Below are 9,918 nucleotides of genomic sequence, written 5' to 3'. Positions count from 1 at the left end.
ATAGAACCCATATATAATAACCATACACCTAATCACTTTATGGAATTCTATCCCAGCTGACCTGAGAATCTGTCCCGCTTCAACCATTGACATCATACTACAATCACTTTTCCATTGTGGCGTCAGATATTTTGTATTATGACGTCAAAATTTTACGTGAACCTTTGTGATGGCCAGTAATTGCAGACACATAGCAATAAGTAGGATTCAAAGCAATCTTTAATAAATAAACTCTAATGAAATATTCTTATATATATAGATGATCACATGACATCATGAACATAGACGTCGCTTTACTAGTGCTGAAAATAAATTTTTCAAATGCATCTATTGAAAAATAAATTATTGCATGCCTTTCATAAGTTCAGCAGATTTATCGTTGTTTTAGAAGTTCAACGAGAAGTTATATATTTTACTGAGTTGGGTGGGTAACATAACATTTATCTTGTCATTATAATATAAAAAAAGAAGATGTGGTATGATTGCCAATGAGACAACTCTCCAAAAAGACCAAAATGACACAGAAATAAACAACTATAGGTCACCTTATGGCCTTCAACAATGAGCAAAGCCCTTACTGCATAGTCAGCTATAAAAGGCCCCGAAATAACAATGTAAAACAATTCAAACGAGAAAACCAACAGCATAATCTATGTTTGCTCAGCATTCATCATGAAAACGATCACATTACAAATTATTTTAGGAAAGCACTGTGTAAGCAGACATTTCAGGAAGCAACAAGTCTGTAGGCTGACTGTATATTATCTGAACAAGTTCATTTCTTGTCATCTTCATAATTATTTCAAACATTTTAATAGATGTCATCCAAATTTGGTCTATTTCTTTAAGCTAAATATTCTTGCTTTTTCAAAGTCATGTTCATTTATTTTTCAACTGCGCCCAGAAATATGCGGTTACCTTTAATTTCAGAAAAGGATTTAGGGAAAGGCGATCTGGGTCCCCCTTTTAAAACTTACATTTAATGGTAATGCAGACATATTACTTGTTCCAAACCAAACCTTGTCAAGTTTCGGGCCCCGGGTACCCCTTCTTTCTATAATTCATCCTACATCTACTTTTGAATTTGTTGCTTATTAGTTATTTGGTCTATGAATATCTGTCTATATATTGACAATGAAACCACATCTTGATGGTCCCACAAAAATGTTGATAATGTGTACATTTCATTTTTTTTCTAGCTCCTCTCATATGATAGCAGTACCTTTTTGGTCATTATTCTGTGTTGCCTCTAAATATTAATTGTAACACTTTAAAGTGACTGAACAGGTAAAACAAATACATTTGTACTTCTCAAGAAACAGAAAAAGAAGACTACTTGGAACAGCACCAGACTATGTATGAATAAAAACTCAGATCGGAATAGCATGGATGATATGTTTATACATTTTGTACATCATTGTGAATAAGCAAGGAAAGCTATTAATAATAGTGCATTTTTTTAAAGTTTATTGGGTTTTTTATTCATATTCTGTTCGAATTTTCACAGAATCTTTCAAAAAGGCAAAACTAAATTTACTGAAACTTTCAAACAATATGAGAAGTGTTTCATTCACCAAAACACTCTAGTGATTCTGCAAAAAAAAAATCATGCATGATTTTGTGAATGAAAGGGGAAAGAAGATCCTGACACAGCGCACCTGAGCATGTCAATTGCGAACTGACCCAATAATTTATATATCACGACCAGTCAACTGATACTGACATTATCAGAGAGTACACATCAAAGGAAAAATGCACAAATTACCGATAAATTGTTAAATATGATATCATAGAATTAAATATTTTTTTATTACAAAAGAATGTGTTCTCAATCTTGTCGATAGATATAACAGAATGTCATATCAATACCAAAGACAACTCTCCATCCAAGTCACAATTTGTAAAAGTAAACCATTATAGGTTGGAGTACGGTCTTCAACATAAAGCCTTGGTTCAAACCAAAACAGCAAGTTATATAGTCCATATCAATCATGACAATAAACATAAACAAACAAAACAACTATCGCTTACTAAAAATCCTGACTATATGTATTACATGAACTTGTTGCCATCAGAAATGAAAATATAAATATTCCAACTAACAAAATCATATGCTACTACTGGAAGTGTTTAACGACCGTGACTGGCTGTTCAGCCCTCGCACGGTCGGCTCGGTGCCCGAAGGCGTTTTGGTGAGCGTTTAAATATTTTTGCAGTCCGACAGGAACATTTGGAATTCGCCATTTTGGTAGGCGGCCATCTTAGATTTGTTGAGTTGTTTTGGTTTTGTTTGTTGACTACTAGTATTTTGTTAATTACTTCACAACGGCTGCTTTCAGGGCCAGGTTGGTCAGCTTGGCAGCCCGCTAACCACGATGATGGAGTACTGGTCGATGAGTCTCGGACATAGTAATAACGATGACAGGAAGCATTATCAGGACCAAAGTCGTGAGACTGAGAAATGGCGGTCAAACATCTAACACCTAGGATACAACCCTCGGACGTCTCTCGGCATACCACTCCCCCATCCATAATGGGTTTTGGAGTGTATGCTGACGTGGGAATTAGCCCTACGCAGATTATAGCCTAACGTAGTCTGTACAGCGTTGGATTGGTTTCTGTCATCGAAAGTAGTAAGTCGTTGATCCATCTAACAGTAAACCCTCATCGAAGATAGCGGGTAAAGGAGAGCTGACCCAGTACGTCCGTTCAGTTGTAATGACTGAGACGTGACTGTGATGGATTGGATTGTTACACATGCAACCAAATATAAAGCACTAAATGATAATACCAATATGAAGCTCTTATCTATAGAACTTACAAAAAAAATGTCAAGATTACAAACCGCAACAAAATAATAAAAAATATAAGAAGCCAGCTGACAACATGTTCTAGAAAATTATTTGCAATTAATATTTCATTCCAAATCCATTACCACAAAACATCTTCTTACAGTTATACTACATCTGGAAATTAGTAATAACAACACTTAACCTGTACCTACAAAACTAATTGCTTCTTCTAAGACAAAAGCCAGATGAGATATTCATCACTTGAAGTGCTCCAGCCAGAAATAGAAAAAGGCAGGGTGCCAGTGAAGGGCAGGGCACTTTTTTATGATAGGAAAAGGCACTTCTCATTTCTTTTGTCTACGCTTCTGTGTGTATCACGAGTTCACTTATTTTGTTTTACGTATATGTTGTTAATAAAGATCCATAAGTTGTTGTTTTGATTATTTACTCTATAAAATTTGCATTTGAAAAGTCATTCATACTACATGTTCATAAAACATGGCAATACACATTCATACATCAGATCACTATTAACCAAAAGAAGCGAAATAAACTTACTATTCTCCCCCTCCTTGGAAAAAGGCGTCAGGGAGGGGCACAATTGAAGGCACACAGGGAGGGGCACAATTGAAGGCACCCAGGGTGCGGCGCCCTTCTAATTTGGGCTTAAGAGACCACTGTCTTCTATACATATAAGATGTAATATTGTCATATTCGAACGGCCAACTATAGTAGTCAGAGGCTGATTTAGAGAGTTTTTCAGGGGACCCCCCTTTCGTGGGAAAACTTTGGTTGATCATATACATGTAGCAGGAGCGGGCCCCCTATTATGAAAATTTCTAGATCTGCAACTGGTAGTCCATTTTGTCTAGCAGTAATCCTCAAAAGTAAATAATACGTTTTTCTTATCAACTTGATTATAACCTTGCTCACTATTACATAACTGTCAAGACACAGTATGCATGTCAAAACTACTTGCATTGTCATAAAGAGTAAACAATCATATTCCACAAAACAAACAAAAAAGTGTATGTATCGTTACTCTAGCTATTACAAACCATATATATATATATAATATATATTATCATATGTGACTATCAAGCCTCCTTTAATGATAACCCTGATTCACCAATACTACAACTAAAATCAAAAACCAGGAGAAAAAAGACACTATATATTCTAATGCTTGGAGTGCAAGATTCCAATAAAAATCCCTATACCCACAAACCACCGATCTCAATACATGTATAAGCAGCTAAAATACGGCAAGCTTTTTAGAAAAGCTATTACTTGTCATGAGTAGTAGTTAATATCACGAGAACAATGGAGCGTTCTATTTTTAGTTACATTTTACCTCAAACTTCCGGACAAATACATTATTCGTCTTAACGGAGGAATTTACCAGTACACATAGTTACACAGGCAGATGAAAAGATAAGAAAATTCACAATTAAAGAATTTCAAACTAAACAATGCATAACTTATGTATTACGATTTACTAGTATCACTATAAATATTAATTACTTTTAGAACTGACCCAAAACGACAGAATATTGTGTGGTTAAATATAGAAATAAATTGCATGTGACTGTCAAACTAATACGTATTCACTTTGCACCGCTAATCAAATGGATGTACGTGAACTATAAATAAATAAAACAAAGAGAAACTTTCAGAAATAAAACGAAACTTTGTTTAAAACCGTATGTCAACGAATACGATACAAAACGAAGAAAAAAAAAAGACAAGTAACAAATAAAGAACCATGAATATACTTAGAAATCGGAATATGATTTATAAGCCATTATTTTATAATAAAAGTTTTATCCGCTAATTCATCTGCACAAATATTTTAAATCAACTACGATGTAGAGTTAATCAATAAAGTGAGAGGTTTAAATCACGGTTAAACTGATTCTGAAATCAGTGAAGCGTAATTGTCTAGTAGCATGGATTAAGATTAAAGGTCAATTATATCACCGTTCACACCTGGATCTGTTGATTATTGACCATATACCTACCATAAAATTGTCGGATTATTCATTTCCGACATGTCCGAGTCCGTCATTTATAGTCATAAGTCGGACTACGTACTGTATATGCGAAGTGTTACAATTGAAAGTTTTAAGAAACAAGAACAAAATATTAAAGTTACCGTGCATCTAAAGAGTAAAAGACATTTGATTATAGTTTAAATGGAAACTGACCGCAATATTCTTTAAAAATATCTAAATCAGATATGTTTATGCCGAAAGGTACCAGGCGTCTGTTGTCATGACTGTGCAGTGTTTTTCATATGGTTAATAGGAAGTAAGTACAGATGATTGGCGCCACCTACATTTCACATCCAAGATAATAGGTAGAAGTAAATTTATTTTCTGCTGCCCTAGTAATTGGAAATCAAAATTGAAATAGTGAGAAATGAGTGTTGGCCATTGGTATAGAAATAGCGAGAAATTTAGAGAAAACTCTCTGTGACGAGAAACATTTTCTGTGCCAAATTTAGCAAGGGGTGTTCTTCATTTATACTATTTCGAAAATTCCGGAACCGTTGAGTACCCTTAAAAAATGCCATTTTTCTATCAAAAAAACTGCGGCACCATATGTGTTTTGCAGTTTCAATTACACCCAAAGGTGTTGATAATTCAGATTTAGACATTTTTTTCAATGGATCTTTGATAGGGAAAACGCAGGACCAAAAAAGGCTACCATTGTCGCCTATGTAAATAATTACTTCCTTGTAACCATATTTCTAAGGTGTTGTTGACATGCATATATGAAGGTAGGAAGGGAGAGTAGACTTAAACTCTATGACCAAAAGTATTAGCAAACGTTACGTGTACCTTAAATATAAAGGAGTATCCCAATCTGAAGTCCATATCAATTCCAAGTATAAAACAGAAATAAGTGATATTAAAACAGTCCAAATCGCAAAAACTCCGATCGGAAACATTTCAAGCAACACAGTCAAAAACGTTTGCTCGATACTAGGAGTCCAACATTTGTACTCGATACACCAAATCAAGTATTTTGATTGTTTGATTCCTAAGTCTGGGTACGATAATTGTATTTGAAAGTTATATGACTGCAAGCTCCTATTCGTTGATATGGTAATCCTACGATCCGCATGCATCACTAGATAAACTTTTACTTAGTGACACCAAGGACGTATATTAGAAGGATAGGAAAGTCCCTATACCGCCTTGATAGCATCCGAGAAATACCGCGTGCTACGAGAAATCACGAGATCTTGCAGAAAGCTTCAGCGGGAAGTGCCGCTTCGAGATTTCTACATCAATTTGTAAGTATAAAAACATTATATGAATAATTAAAAACTGATTAAGTAGAAGTTATTTTATGGTATTTAATGATATTTCACTACAAAAACATCATAAGACACTTATAAACATCATAATAAGTGATCAACAGTATGGATGCCAGATGCTGCCCATGATGCTGGGTCCGAGTTGCATGACCCTGTCATGTTGCATTGAAATCATTAAATTTTATTGCATTTACTTCTACAAAAGTATTTGATTACAAGTTTTAGATACCATTTACGTTTGCATATGAAAACAGAGTGTCTTTTGTTGTGTATTTCACGTGTAATATAACATATAAAACAGCCCTTTTCGGTAAACAAAATGGCGACTTACATGGAGAATGGCCTTGTATTTTTGCAGCTAAATTTTCGTTTTTGGTGTAAAAGACGCTCTAAATTAAACGAGTTCTTTTCCTTTTATAGTTTTACGTTTGCATAGCAAGTTCCAACTTCTTTTGTTGAGAGGTTAGTCAAATATTGAAGTTATTTCTCCCCCTCCATTTTTTTGGTCAAAATGTTTACCAATCAGAGCAGAGATGCTATTTTGCAGCTATATTGTTGAATATATGCTACACAATCACATATTGCATTATTGTTTTCCATTTCTTAGACATTTTTACACTTGCATATAAAATTTAAGCTTCCTATGTTGAGAATTTGATTAGATATTGAGCTTCAAAATGAACTAATTTTAAAAAGCTCTATTTTGTTTCATTATATCTACCTATCAGAGCAGAGCTGCTAGTTTGCAGGTATATGGTTAATGCACGTTGCAGAAAAATGCATTAAAGTATTTTTTTTCCATTCAATAGATATATTTACACTTGCAGAGAAAAAATGAGCTTCCTATATTGGAGAGTTAATTAGATATTGAACCTTTCTTTGCTTAAATTAATTTTCATTTTTTCTTTCTCAAAATGACTGTGAACCAAGGCAATGCAGTTAATTTGCAGCTCAAGAGTCAATATCGGAAGAGTAAACAAAAATTACTTTAAAGGTCTTCTGTTCCTTACATGTTTTTGAGCATGCTGAGCAAAATTAAGCCTCCTATATGGCAGAAAAACATACATATTTTATGATTTGTCTTATACTTCTGTCTCAGTTGTCAGGGGCGTATCCAGCCATTTTAAAAAAGGGTGGGTTTCCAACCCAACCCCCGGAACCCCCTGTCTAGATCCGCCACTGTTCTGTCTCAGTTGTCTACGCAAAGCTATTTTTTAGTATTAAACAAATGTCAATGGAATCAGAATTTTCTATAGTTTATAATGTAATTTTAATATAATAAAAAGCTGTCTTCTAAAAAAAATTAGGGGGAAATTGCACAGTCTCAACATGAAAAACCTGAAATCGGGTCATGTTCATAGCCACGAATTGAAGGCATGATTCATGCAAATTTCAGATACTCAATACAAAGTCTGATTTCATGGCTCTGGTATTAGAGCAACAAACAAGACGAGGGTAATATTCTAAAATCATTTTGATAAATCAATTTCAACATGTATTAATTGAAAGCTAACTAAACCATTCTTTCTATCAAATTTATTCAAAACAATGCAAGATTGAAATGATACATTTTAATTGATTATGTAAATTAAGTTGGATTTTTTCCATGGTAATTTTTAATCATGAAATTAAACCCTTTGTATTTTATGTACTCCTCAATGTTTCCATTTGTTTTTTACAGGTTCTCAGGTGTTTTCATTGACCAATTTTACTAAACTGATTGCCTTGCCATTGACTAAGAAGTATTAAATATTCAGGTATGGTTTTATATAATCTTTTTAAATATATGCTAAAGCCAAGATTATTTATCAAATAGATATAGGAAGATGTTGTATGAGTGCCAATGAGACAACTCTCAATCCAAGTAACAATTTATAAAAGTAAACCATTATAGGTCAAGGTACGGCCTTCAACACGGAGCCTTGGCTCACACCGAACAGCAAGCTTTATTATAAAGGGCCCCAAAAGTTACTAGTGTAAAACCATTCAAACGGGAAAACCAACAGTCTAATCTATAAAACATACTTAATTAATAAAAGTTACAGTGGTCATTAGGGATTGAAAAAATTATGTTTGTATAAAACATTGTGAAGTGAAATGTACATGTTTAAGCGCATGATGTTCAAGTTGCACGACCAAATATAAATAGTAATATTATTAATTAATAATTTATGATGAATGTACCAAATTGAAAATCCCTGATATATCAAAAGTGTAAAAAAAAAATCATGATAAGAAACAATTATCAGTGCGGTCGGGGTTGCATAATAGGTTTTAGCATGCAGCTTCTCTGAAGTGTCAAGGTCAACATACAATGTAATAAAGTGATAATTACAGGAGCTGGAAATATCAATGTTTAAAACAACATCTAGACTTAACATTCATATGCAATACTCAGACACTTCAGAAGCAGGTGATCACAATATCAGTTCAACTTCAATTCCCAAGTATCAATGTACATTTTTTTGTACCAGCACTTGCTAAAATCATTTTGAAACAAGCATTTGGCATACATGTCAAAGTTAACACACTGTGTGACACACTGAATTTGTTATAAAATATGATTTGATATGAAATATTATTCCAGGTTCACATGTACATGTTTTGGTCATTGTTAGTGGTAACTAATTGTTTGCTTTAATCAAATGATTAAAGTGAAATTATCAATAAATCTTAACATTCATTGTCATGTTAAAATGTCATGCTTGCAAAAATTATAATTTAAATAATACAAATAGTTTTTATATGCCCGTATTAATTTTTGGTATAACGTTGTCCGTTGTCAACATGTCGGACATTGACTCAAAAACGCTTTAACCAATTTAGATTACACTTTGGTGAATTGTTTATATCTATTGACGTGAGCTCCCTTTTGTTTTTTATAAATTTTAGATTCGACGTTTCTGAGTTGTGGTGGTTTTATTCATTAAAAAAAAGGGGTTTTCCAGCTGTTTATTAATTTCTGTCTTCATTATTTTATAGAATGCCTAAAAGGAAGAAAAGGCAGAATGTGCCATATCACAGGAAAAGACGTGGAACTGGCAAATTAAAATTAGACAAAGGGCAAACTGAAATACATGCAATTCCGCCAGACCTTGCACATGATGAAGATCTTTTGCCATCTGAAACAGAAGAGCTTATATGCACCAGTGTGGATTCAGTCTCTTTGGATCATTCATATTTGTCTGATAACCAGACAGTGGCAGAACTTTGTTTAGATGAAGAAATTGATGTGGTTATTGATCAACATATTGAACTTGAATGCCAAGAAGAGTGTGTAATACATGTAGTTTCAGAAGACCCTTACGAGGCATTGAAAAAGACTGTTTGTACTAGTCTAACTTCTCCGTATGTGTATAATTCTGCTGCCAGTGACAACTTGCAAATTATAGAACATTATCCGTCATCTAAAAGTGTGTATGTTAAATTAAATATCATAATCAACAGAGATTTTTCAGCTAAGGTATATGTTCACGGCATCGAACTAAGTAGAGAACATGACATCTGGTTAGGATTGTCAAGTGTGTATGACAACATAACAAGCATTGAGAGACTATTATCTAAATTAAGGAGTTATACTGTTTGTAGTGGAAACCACGAGCAAGAGTTTCTAGATATTACTCCAGTTGGGAGCACCATAGAGCATGCCACAGATGCACAGAGTTGTCGAGGTTTTAAAGAACAAGATTTTGGTGCAGTTAAAGGGACTGTTAATTACTCTTCAACAGTTCGCAATGTCAGTTGTTTGTTACTAGTGCAAGGAAACAGATGCTCACCATGTACTCGTCTACGACGCATTCT

At 33.9% G+C, this 9,918-nt stretch overlaps 1 long non-coding RNA gene across 1 annotated transcript; it reads left to right on the top strand.

The window, feature by feature from the left end:
• The first annotated feature begins 5,957 nt into the window (after nucleotides 1–5,957).
• LOC127706266 (uncharacterized) lies at nucleotides 5,958–9,918 on the top strand. The gene is made up of 3 exons (XR_007984346.1): nucleotides 5,958–6,093; nucleotides 7,799–7,874; nucleotides 9,100–9,918. It is a non-coding gene; the product is annotated as an uncharacterized LOC127706266 (long non-coding RNA).

The sequence above is a fragment of the Mytilus californianus genome, unplaced genomic scaffold (assembly GCF_021869535.1).
Source record: "Mytilus californianus isolate M0D057914Y unplaced genomic scaffold, xbMytCali1.0.p SCAF_6, whole genome shotgun sequence".
NCBI lineage: Eukaryota > Metazoa > Mollusca > Bivalvia > Mytilida > Mytilidae > Mytilus > Mytilus californianus.
This window is presented reverse-complemented; position numbering and strand designations above follow the sequence as displayed.